This window comes from Malaya genurostris, chromosome 2 (assembly GCF_030247185.1).
Source record: "Malaya genurostris strain Urasoe2022 chromosome 2, Malgen_1.1, whole genome shotgun sequence".
Classification (NCBI taxonomy): Eukaryota; Metazoa; Arthropoda; class Insecta; order Diptera; family Culicidae; genus Malaya; species Malaya genurostris.
In genome coordinates this window covers 181,966,294-181,979,478 of record NC_080571.1, presented here as the reverse complement: position 1 = coordinate 181,979,478, position 13,185 = coordinate 181,966,294, and the positions used below count along the sequence as shown (strand labels likewise).

Here is a 13,185-nt window from a genome sequence, read left to right as displayed (position 1 = left end):
CGGCACTACCAAAGGCATTCCTTAACTCACTTCGGTACGCCCAGTGCCCCCCTGTGTCCATCCAACCAGGATCTAACGAAATCTGGAACAGCCTATTTTCCGCGGAGGAACTTAACTTCACCCTACACTCCGCAAAAGGGAAATCTAATGGCCCGGACAATATCAGCTACGATATGCTCCGGCATCTTCCGCCAACCGGTCGCAGAGCCCTTCTGAAACTATTCTATGAAATTAGGCTATACGGAAAAATTCCAGCAAGCTGGAAAACTGCACATATTGTTCCCATACCCAAGGGTTGCGCGGAATTGCACTCTGCCAAGAACTTCAGACCCATCAGCCTCCTCTCGTGCGTTGGTAAAACGCTCGAGCGGATAGTAAACCGCCGCCTCGTCACATTTCTTGAAGAGCACGATCTACTAGATCACAGGCAATTTGGTTTCCGACAAGGAAAGGGAACAGGAACCCAACTCGCATCGCTAACTCTATACACGAAGCGATCAGCGAATGGTTACACGTGGACGCCTTATCGATCGATTTGGCCAAGGCCTATAACACAGTTAACCGGGAAGGGGTTCTTCGACAACTGGTTAACTGGGGCATTAAGGGGCGAATGGGTGCCTATTTACATGACTTTCTAGCTAACCGATACTTCCAAGTCCGTATAGGTGGATTCCTATCCAGGACATTCGCTGAACAAAACGGAGTCCCACAAGTATCTGCCATCTGTTGAACTATGGTATTGTCAGGTTGGATTATCTGTAAATCCGGGCACTGCTCTTCACTCATCGTAGGATAATCACAGAAGCTCGTCCGTTACAGTTCTTCGGTTCAGAGGTCACTGTGGTTGATCAAGTTAAATATGTCGGAGTTGATTCAAAACTAAATTGGTCTGCTCACATTGACTTCAGAATTAAAAGAGCTTGCATGGCTTTTGGTCAATGTAGACGAGCTTTTGGAAAATCATGGGGACTCAAACCCAGATACATTCATTGGATCTACACAACTATCGTTAGACCAATTTTAGCATACGGATGTCTTGTATGATGGCAGAAAGAAGGATATGCGACAGTTCAGTCAAAGCTAAATCATCTCCAAAGGATAGTCCTAATCGCGATGACAGGAGCATTTACTACAACTCCTACTGCTGCTTTAGAGGCCCTACTGTGCATAAATAAACTACACGTGTTATTAAAACAAGAAGCGTTATCTTGTGCATACCGTCTTAAGGTTACAGCCAAACCACTACCAGCAGTTGCAAAACGATGTTTCAACCAAATCACATCCGACAAGTTCTAAGGTTCAGCCTTATTCTACACGGACGGCTCACGGACAAACTCTGGCACCGGGCTCGGTGTCTGGGGGCCTAGCACCTCCATTCACCGCAGCCTAAACCTCATCTGCTCGGTGTTCTCGGCGGAAGCAGCCGCCATATTCGAGTGTATAAGAATCATCCCCCCGGGGTCTAATGCCGTGATCATCTCGGACTCCGTAGCGGTAATCACCGCTCTTGAGACGGGAGGATTCAGGCACCCCTTTGTTCAGGCGATTGAGACATACTTTGGCAGCAATGTCACGGTTTGCTGGATCCCTGGACACAGCGGAATCCCGGGCAATGAAAATGCCGATACACTAGCGGCTATAGGTAGGAAAAGTCGCCGGACGGCATCTGAGGTCCCTTCAGCCGACATATTGACGGATCTCAGGGCCAAACTCACCAACCACCTTGTACAACACTGGAGAGCGTCCGACGGCCTGCTGCCCAAGATAAAGGGCGATCTGGAAAAATGGACAGATCGCCCTGACCGCCGGGAACAGCGAGTACTGTCTCGGCTACGGACGGGTCATACTCGCATCACCCACATTCACTATATCACGAGGCAACCCCCACCAATGTGCCCCTCCTGCAACATCCAGCTTACAGTAGAGCACATCTTAACCAACTGTCCGGAATTCCAAAACCTCCGAGTACAGCACAATATGAGCACCACCATCAGAAACATCCTCTCGAATGATTGCGTAGCCGAGACATCCCTAATCCTCCTTCTCAAAGACGGCAATATTTTCAACTCCATATAACCCATCGAACAACCCCTATCATAACTCTCCCACGACAACCACATACACCAGTTCAACAGGATAGAAGCCCGGATTCTTGCCCGACAGATCTGCCCCCAAACACCTATTACCTCTCGTATCACAAACCCATTGCCTTAAACCAAAACCCTATTCCCACCGCCTAACCAAACTCCCCCCGCAACCTAACCCAAAACTACTCCCCTCCACCGCCAACCACCAACAAAAAAACGATTCCTGTAATAAATTCGGCCACAAATAGACAGCGCCTTTGCAACTCCAAATTTACGCCGGATCTCTAACATCCGCCCAGTCTTCAAGGTACGGTTCCACCATCTATGACGCAGAATTAATAAGATCTCAACCCAGGACAGCGCACTAATATCTGCCGAGGAACACTTCTCCCCAACCCCATCCACCACACGATACACCCACCCAAACCAAAACTAACCAACCCTCATATATTTCTAAATTTCAAATTCTAATTTTCCTATATCATCTATATCATTTCACGAACAACGCCAAAACCAAAAAGCGGCCATCCGCCGAGGCGGGCCCCGGGGATGTTCCCCGCGGCCGACATCCGGAACAACGCAGAGAGTCACCACGAACCAAACGGATCCAGTCTGCGGTTTTTATAACATTAGTGCTTCCACACATCTACCCATATCGCGCCACCATAAGACATAAATTAAACATGATATGTATTTTAAAGATTTGTTAAGACATACACCACCTCCAATTCCTCCCAAACCATTTTACCCCTCACCCCACTGAGAACCCCCCCCCCTCCCCTCCCTCCCATTACGATACAAACCCGGTGAACGACCACAACTAGGTTAAAGCCGGGTATAAATAAACGTTATATAAAAACAAAACAATTTGAATACACGCAATGCTTAGCAATCGACTTCTTTGTTCATCGCTTCGGCAAGCAGAAATTAGAAAGCTGAGTGTCTGTGGGTATCCTCAAGGTGGTGAACTATCTCCACTTTTATGGAATCTAGTCGCTGAGGGTTTGTTAAGGAAACTTAATAACGTTGGAGATCCGACTTATGGTTTTGCCGACGATCATCATATATTGATGACAAATATAAGTATCTGCCATCTGTTGAACTACGGTATTGACAGGTTGGATTATCTGTAAATCCGGGCACTGCTCTTCACTCATCGTAGGATAATCACAGAAGCTCGTCCGTTACAGTTCTTCGGTTCAGAGGTCACCGTGGTTGATCAAGTTAAATATGTCGGAGTTGATTCAAAACTAAATTGGTCTTCTCACATTGACTTCAGAATTAAAAGAGCTTGCATGGCTTTCGGTCAATGTAGACGAGCTTTTGGAAAATCATGGGGACTCAAACCCAGATACATTCATTCTACACAACTATCGTTAGACCAATTTTAGCATACGGATGTCTTGTATGATGGCAGAAAGAAGGATATGCGACAGTTCAGTCAAAGCTAAATCATCTCCAAAGGATGATCCTAATCGCGATGACAGGAGCATTCACTACAACTCCTACTGCTGCTTTAGAGGCCCTACTGTGCATAAATAAACTACACGTGTTATTAAAACAAGAAGCGTTATCTTGTGCATACCGTCTTAAGGTTACAGGGCTTTGGGACAGTAACCATATAGAATATGCTACTAGCAACACACGCTTGAGGTCTCAAATGGTTACGTGGGATGAGTGTTTACTCGCTCCTAGTGACCTAACTCTCACATACAGTTTTCCTTTCAAAAAATTCAATGTGAGCCATCCTCCTCGTGAGGAATGGTTGACTGGTTATTCGTAACGACAACTTTATGAACACATAGTTTGTTATACGGACGATTCTCTGTTGAATGGTTGTACTGGTGCTGGTGTCTACTGTCGTGAAATGAGGCTAGAGCAGTATCATTCACTTGGTAGATACTGTCCTGTGTTCCAAGCAGAAATCTACGTGATTCTGTGTGGAATACAATCGGCACTTCAGCAGAGAATCTTTGGTAAACGAATTTATTTTTGTTTCGACAGTCAGGCAGCTTTAAAAGCACTCCGTTCGAATGATTCACGGTGGAATCTAGTGATCGCATGTCGAACTCAAATTGAAGACCTCAGCATTTCAAATGCTTTTTACTTTTTATGGGTACCCGGTCATTCTGGTATTACTGAAAATGAATGGGCTGATGAGTTGGCTAGAGCTGGTGGAACGAATGATTTCGTTGGTCCGAAACCAGCTTTACCACTTTCAACTAGTTGGATGAATCACAAGATTCATTCTTGGCCTGCATCCAAACATGCCGGCAGCCGGCGCAGCTTGCAAACTTGCGCTCAGACAAAAGCATTTTTACCAGATTTAAATCTGAAAATGAAGTCATTTTTCCAAGCATCATTGCAATATTCTGGTCAGAGCTCTGACTGGACATTGGAAACTCAATTATCACATGGCTACTATTCAACGTGCTGAGATTGCGATTACGGTACTTCATATCATCTGATATGTAACTGTCCTGTTCTCTATACATGGTTGAGTCTGTGTATGCGGAGCTAAAATTAAAGGATGTTCTATCGTTTCTCACCCAATGTGGTAAGGAGCTATAGTCAGAAGGGGTAATCGTTCTTCCTGGAGTGAATGAATCCTTTCTGTATTCACCTTAAATAGGTTTTTAGCAGATTGTTTGGCATCCTTTAGGGATGCCGAAATTACTTCTGCTCATACATACTGCGAATCGTTCTGCATTCTTCCGGGAATGCAGAGTGGTGTCGCATTTGTAAAATCTCTGAATCCTCTCGGGGGTTGGAGGTTTTATTAACCGTGCATATCGGTACCTGCAAATCGTTCAGCATCCATTCGGAGATGCAGAACGATTTATTTCTTTATGTTTTGTGCTGTTTTCCCCTTCACCTACTTCCCGATTCCCTTCCATGTTCCTTTTATCCTTCCCTTCCCATCAGGAAGTTGATGATAAGCTACGGCAAGGCACAAAGCTCCAAATAACTAGGGGAACGTGAAACTTGAGCCAATTAGTTCTGATTCCTGATGCTTTTAGCTACTAGTTGAAAACAGATTTATTTTGCGTTGCGAAACCATTATTAATACTTAAGCGTATATGTAAATCGTTACTATGAATTGATATAACAATAATCTAGATATTATAAGATTATAACATACAATTTCTGCTTTGATTAAGATAGCTATCGGAAATGCAACCCAAAAAACTTTTGTTGGTTTCAATATGGTGATCAATTTATGTAGTCACAAGAAGTGTATGAAACATAAATGAAACCAGGATATTACTTTTTTCAAAACTATTTTTTGGAGAAAATAATGAAAGGCGATCATTTTCGTTTTATGCACTATCATAAACACGAAGAAAACAATATAGGAATGGAACATCGATAGTGGTAATATTATAATTCTCATGATGTATGAATTTAAAATAATTAGGAATCACTCTACTTGGATTAATTTTGAGCATTCTGAGCACAGGGTTATTTCGTGGTTTATTTTTCATTTTCTTTATAAACAGATTTTGATTGAAGGTGCATAAAAGAATAGTCAATTAAAATTGATTTCAGCTCGACAGTTTTAAAATCATTGTAAAATTTGTATGTTGTTTCAAGTTTACTTTAATTATGCCTTTTTATTGCTGGTAGAAAACTAATCTGGATTCATTCATTTTTTTATAATGACGATGGTGACAAATTAATTTCATGTTATGAAAAGATAGATTATTCCAGTATGGCATTACACTGTTGCACATTATATCATATGTTTTTAGAGAAACAATATAATTAGTGTTAAGCGACTCTCCCCTTGCGTTGCATAGTTTTTATATCGTTTAGCAGTTGATGGATTGCATGCAATGGAGTTAGATGAATAATATTTTCATTGTGAGCGTGAGTTTTACAATAAAACTTAATTAATTAATAGTAATACTAATAATAATAATTGTAGTATTGGTAATAATAGTAATAATATATATATATATATATATATATATATATATATATATATATATATATATATATATATATATATATATATATATATATATATATATATATATATATATATGTATATATATATATATATATATATATATATATATATATATATATATATATATATATATATATATATATATATATATATATATATATATATATATATATTAATTGCGCGCGTCTGGAGAGTCCGGTGGTCAAAATTTTTTTTATTGTGTTGGTACATATGTCCCTAATGTATGGTGAAATTTTCAGCTGTATTCATTGTTTACATTCTGTCTTGTAGCGGCTGGTGTAGACGTGTTTTTTTGAGCTCGGCGATTTTTGTCTTGGTGACGTTGGGTGCTTCCACGTGGACGATTGTGCTTTTGTTTCGACATCATAACCGTACACCCATGTTTCATCACCAGTTATGACCCTTTCAAGTAAATTTGGATCGTCGTTGACGTCGTTTAACAGCTCCTGAGCGATGGTAATGCGTTTGTTTTTTGATCAAAATTCAGCAGTTTTGGAACGAATTTTGCTGCCACTCGTTTCATGCCCAAAACATTTGAAAAAATATGATGGCATGAGCCAACTGACATGCCAACTTCATCAGCAACTTCTCTAATAGCGATTCGGCGATCATCCATAATAATTTTTTCCACTTTTCCCACATTTTCATCGATTATTGACGTGCTGGGTCGACCAGAGCCTTCGTCGTCTTCAACGTCTTCGCGGCCATCTTGGAAACGCTTATACCACTCGTAAACACTAGTTTTTTCATAGCAGACTCACCGTAGGCTCTCTGTAACATTTCGCACACTTGGTTACACTTTATTTCATTTATCACGCAAAATTTAATACAAATTCTTCAATTCTTCCATTGTTTAAACTAACAAAAATCGCCGAGCTCAAAAAAACACGTCTACACCAGTCGCTTCAAGACAGAATGTAAACAATGAATACAGCTGAAAATTTCACCTTACATTAGGGACATAATTTTTACCACCGGACTCTCCAGACGCGCGCAATTATAAAATTCCGGGAACTTTTTGAACAGACCTCGTATATATATATATATATATATATATATATATATATATATATATATATATATATATATATATATATATATATATATATATATATATATATATATATATATATATAAGTTATCTATTACATCCGGGAGATTCGGTTTTTAAAAAGAAAGATCTGTCTTCTAGCAAATTCACTTAAAGAATGAATATTATTTTATCTCAGTACCCTATTTTATTCTACACTTATACAACTAGGCTTACTACTATCTCCCGTGTCTCTCTGTTGTCGCAACGTCGTTACTGGGATCCAACACTTTGTATCGTGGAGACGAACTGATGATCTCGTACTGGTGTAATTTGCTGATGCAGCGTCTGGATTCTCTGGAATTGGCGTTGGTGCTTCTTTGGTGGTTACCACCTTGATCGTTGCGTTAACTACTCTCTCCTCAAGATGAGCACGTCCCGTGCGTTTTCTGAAGAATGTTGCTATCCGGTTCCGTTGGCTGTATGTAGATAGGGTTATCAGAATTATGATGAGGAATACTCCAATGGACGAGAAGTGGTGGATTTCAAGCGAATTTATACGTTGTCTATTTTCGATGTGCATTTTGTGTAGATCTGAAACATTGTAATACTTTTCAAGATGGGCTTCCTCGATTTGATGTGTTTCGAGCGGTGAAATAATCGGGTGATTAAATTTTAGTTCTAGGCTTTCGAACAGTCGATTCTGAATAATCACTGAACAATTGTGAAAGATATGAGGAAATTTCCTTTTAGTTCCTTTTGGTTTATTCCGCAGGTACTGCTCATTATTACGTTTTCCAGAGTAGATTTGACTATTATTGTTCCGAATGTTTGGAGTTTATATTCTGTAGTGGGCGGAGATTCTATAAAAGAGCATTTGCCATTTTGTCCTTTGAATAATGGAACAATGCACAAATCGTTAGTAATATTCAGTAATTGATTCCGTCGATAAATATAAGTTTTTCTTCTTTGTTCGGGATCTGCTAGAACAGCTATTGTTTCGTTGGAATGCACGAGAATAATTCGATGATTGATTTTGATGGTTTTGTTTCGTACTGGTAGTTCTTCGATGATGATCCGCTCGTATATAGTGGGTGATAATTGGGGTATATCGATGCTGATGATGAGATGATAGTCGTGGTAGAGTACGGTTACTGAGAGATAATTGTAAGCATCTTCTAGATTATCTAATTTAATTTGCTTAAGCTGATGAGCTATTGTGGTCAGTTCATTAATAGTTAAAATTTGTCTGTTAACAATGTTTAATTTGGCAAGCGCTATTCCATTTTCGATTGTTCTTAGAGTTTGTAACACTGTATCTAACTGAAAAAGTATTGAAATCTTAGAATTTTCTGTGATCAAATATCCTTTTTGTGTGTTCAATTTTTGTATGACATTCTCGTAGGTCTTTATTCTATTTGACAATGTTTGCATACGATTTTGGAATTCTTGGTTTATGGCAATTTGTTTATTATTTTGGTCAATGAGTTTGTTATCAGATATTTTGATGGCGTCTATATTGGAATTGATTTGGCGTAAGTCTTCTGCGTCAAGATTGCCTGTTATAAATTTTATAGCGCTTCCTAATGTTTCTATTGATCGTTTATTCCTGGATGTTCCCGGGAGAAGGGCTTTATAAGTGTTGAATATTTCTTTGAATTTCGAGTCGATAAAATTAGAGAAATCTCCTGTCGAACTATTAATTTTTGAGACTTGGCTTTCCAACATTCTTATTGTAGCTCCGAATTTTTCTAAATCAACTGTGTGAAGTAATCTATTATATCCTTCAAAAATAATGCCTTCTCCCGTACTGAGAGTCAATGCGCCTGGGTTATTTGTGATATCGTGAATTTGGATGAATTTTGGGTAGGAAAAAGGAATCAAGGTCATTATGATGATCAGCCAGTCCATCTGAAAAATATGAAAGTTAGTTTCAAAGTCTTTTAATATTTTCTTTATGAATTTCCCGACCAGTGCTATCGCGAGCTGTTCTTCCTTTGTCTTCAATTGCTCTGGTTTGGAAATATCGCTGAATGGTTTTTCTCTTAATTCCTTGTATATTTTTGTAAATTGTTTTATTCTCATCCATATGTGGTTCTACCTCTCGATTTTTGTTATGATAGAGTAAATCTTTGCTTCTTGTTTTTTCATTAGCTAAGATAACTTCATCATAAAATTTGTTGCGTTCTTCAAGCATGGTGTCGATATTCAGAGGTCTTTCCTGCCCGTCCTTTAACCCATAAAATATTTCTCTTGGTTTAAGACCTGTAGCAGTATGGATGGTGTTATTGTATAAAGTACTAGCAATCAAGAAAATTTCCTTATTATTCAGATCAGCATATTGATGTTTTATGCATCGAAAGATTTCTGCTATCGTGGAGTGAAACCTTTCGACCATACCGTTGCTTTCACTGTGATTGGCCGGGATGAAGTGAATTTGGATGTTTAATTTTTGGATCAAATCTCTTATCTCTGCTGATCTCAAAGCTGGTTCGTTGTCACTAACAATTAGTCCGGGTGTTCCGTACGTTGAGAAATATTTTAATAAACCTTTTCTAATATCTGTTATGGTTCTGGATTTAATGGGAATTAAGACACCAAATCTGGAAAATTTATCAATAACTGATAGGAAAATATAGAGTTGAGTTATAAAAATATCAATATGAATAATTTCCAAAGGCTTTTTTGTGTTAGGTGTTGAACCATGACGGATTTTATAAGGATGCCTATCATACTTATTTTTGTTACACACTTCACATAGTTTTACATATCGTTGAATTTTGAATCTCATTTTAGGGAAAAAGAATCTGTTAGACATTTGTTTTTTGTTCTCCCAAACACCTCTATGAGCTGATTCATGAGTTTGTTCTATTAGAAGACTTTGTTCTTCTGCTGTAGTTACGTCAATTAAGAGTTTCTGTGTCATGAATACTTTGAAAGTCTTACATCTACTAAAATAGTTTTTATAAACTATTTGTATACTATTCATTAAAGACTCTGGGCAAAGAATACAATTCGTTCGTCTCAGGTCCATATATTCTTTGAATATTTTTATTAATAGAGGTACCCCAAACCTTGTGATTGTTCTTCGAAAGATATCCGGAAAAATTTGTTGATAGTCATCTGGTTCATCTGGTCCTATCTTGAGAACAATTTGATTGCTGAAGGTGTTCAAGGGTAATTCGGTACATTTTATGAACTCTGAAGCGTCTGTATCAGCAGAGTGTATGCTCATGTCCTCGGATGAGACGCTCTCGTTCACATTAAGTTCGTTTTGAATTCGAGATACACTATCTGCATCGATATTTTGTTTCCCTGGCCTATATTTGATCTCGTATTCGAACTCACTCAGCGAAAGACGCCAGTGAACTAGTCTGTTGTTAGTATCTTTTAGGTTTAAACCATATGTTAGTGGTTTGTGATCGGTGTACATTAAAAATTTTCGTCCATAAAGGTATAGTCGAAAATATTTACAGGCCCATACAACCGCGAGGAGTTCTTTTTCTATAGTGGAGTATTTTTCCTCTGACTTATTCAGGGTCCTGGAGGCAAACGCTATTGGTTTATCACTACCAATGACACCTTGGGACAGAACTGCTGCAATAGCAAAATTGGAAGCGTCTGTAGTCAGCACGAATGGTTTTGAAAAGTCTGGATATTGTAGGATATCGCTTCCAGAAAGAATATTCTTGCATTTTTCGAAGGCTGTTGTAAATTCTTTTGAATGTGTAATCGATTCATCTTTTCTTAAAGCGTTAGTGAGAGGATTTGCTATCTTAGCAAAGTCTCGAATAAACTTCTGATAGTAGCCAAGAATCCCGAGGAAACCTCGTAGTTCTTTTTCATTTTGAGGAATTGGCCATTTTTGAATAATTTATATTTTGTCTGGATTGGGTTTAACTCCATCCGTCGTCACAATGTGACCCAAAAAGGCAACTTCCCTCTGAAGGAATTCGCTCTTGTCTAGTTGAATTTTTAAGTTATGTTTCTGAAGCGTAGCGAAAATCTTCGACAGGTTGTCGAGATGCTCTGTCAAACTAGTGGAAAAAACAATGATGTCATCCATATACACAAGGCAGATGATACTGATATGCTCCCTCAATACATTGTCCATCACACGCTGGAATGTAGAAGGCGCATTTTTCAACCCGAAGGGCATTCTTAGAAATTCGTAGTGTCCATTTTTGACACTAAATGCAATTTTTGGAATGTCAGATTTTTCGACCTCGACTTGGTGGAAGCCAGAAGCGAGATCTAAAGTTGTAAAATACATACAGCGTCCTAATTTATCGAGGATGTCTGTAATATTTGGAATTGGATAGCGGTCATCGACTGTTTTCTCGTTAAGTTTCCTGTAATCTATAACGAGACGCCATTTTTTATGACCGGAACCATCTAATTTTTTTGGCACGATCCACACAGGGTACGTCCATGGACTATTAGAATGCTGGATGATACCTTATTCGAGCATTTTAGAAATCTGACGCTGTACCTCTTCTGTATGACAAAAAGGGTAGCGGTACGATTTTGCATGAATCGGTAAATCATCTTTTGTTTTTATACGGTGTTTTATGGCATTTGTAAAAGTAAGCTCATCACCTTCGATATAAAACACATCATCATACTTGTGAATCACTTTCAAAATTTATTCCGCTCTTCGTCGTTTAAGTGTGAAATTCGCAGTTGCTCGAAAAGAGATTTTTTTTATGCCAGGTTTGTTGAAGACAGGTGTTCTAGTTTCAAAGTTATTGATTTCAGGTTTCAAAAATTCGTGATCTATATTAAATATGAGTGGTTCGTTTGAATAGTTCGTTATAATAACACGAGTTTGATGATCAGAGATATTGTACAAGCCAGAATGAATAACAACATTTTCCTGAACAAGGAGATCGCTCTCTAGGAAAAAGTCTCCGTCTTTAGTTTTGGTGGGGATACCAACGGTTTTTGTTTCTTGAGAATTCAGACTAATATTCTGAACATCGGGATATTTCCGAAACATTTTTATTGTTCCGTTTGGGAGTTGTAATTCATTTGTTTCAGTCAAAATGTTTGCTTTGGATTTTTTTAGTGTTTCATAGCCAATAAGGCCATCAAAGAAGGGGTGGAATTGAAAAACGAAGAACGTTGATTCTTCAACTCCTTGAATTTGTGGGAAAGGGTTTAATTTTACAAAACGGTCTATTTCGTGAGAGCCACGTACATTTTGCACGCGCATTGGATTTGTCAATTTGCATTTTGAATAATTAACGTGTTTCGGATCAATGTAATTTTTGTTTGCGCCTGTGTCTATGAGGAAGCGTAAAGGCCCTTTGTTCGTTTCTCTTATTATGTAAGGGATAAAGTTGTTTATGTTTGCGGTGGTAAACATTCGACCGTCTGAAAATTTAGATCGTCTGTTTCAACTACGGCTACCGGCTCGGCTGTAGCGTCATCACAAATTTGATCTGATTGTTTTAAATGTTGTTGTTGTGGTTCTTGACCTTCATCGGCATTACCACTGTCGTTTGGTGGGTAATGATAGTCAGTATAAAATTCGTATGGATAAATTTCATCGTAGGGAAATTCTTCTCCGATGTGATAATTTGGTCTGTTCATATAGTTGATCTTTCGTGATCTCATCGACTGATCAACGTCCATGGGTGTAGGCTTAGGCTGAGGATTGATTTTCGGGGCGAAAGCATTATTTGCGAACGGGTTGTAGGGAGATGGCATTGTGTTCTGAGATCTCATCATATTGAACGGGTTAGGTGTCGGTTTATATGGGAATGGCTTAAATTGAAATTGTTGCATTCTTGGAGGATATTGCAGGAAAGAGCCAAAATTTTGTCTCGGTGGGAACTGTGTGAAATGGTTTCGATGTTGAATTGGTTGAAATTGCCGGGGAGCCTGCAAATTTGGCATTGGAGGAGGATGCATGTATCGTTGAGGCTTGAAAGGGATTGGTTGTGGAGGTGCTTTCGTTTTGGCGTAATGGTAATTGTTCTCTTCCAGGCATAACCTTAATGCTTCTTTAAGGCTACCTGGTGTTTGTGCACGGATTATTGGCCCAAGCGGGTCCTTTAGTCTGGCGAGAA

At 38.9% G+C, this 13,185-nt stretch overlaps 1 protein-coding gene across 7 annotated transcripts in view; it reads right to left on the bottom strand.

Annotated features, from left to right (window-relative positions):
* The window catches only part of LOC131432617 (adipokinetic hormone/corazonin-related peptide receptor variant I-like), a 581,002-nt gene that overhangs the window by 449,276 nt on the left and 118,541 nt on the right, over positions 1-13,185 (bottom strand). The gene's annotated exons all lie outside the window — the stretch shown is intronic.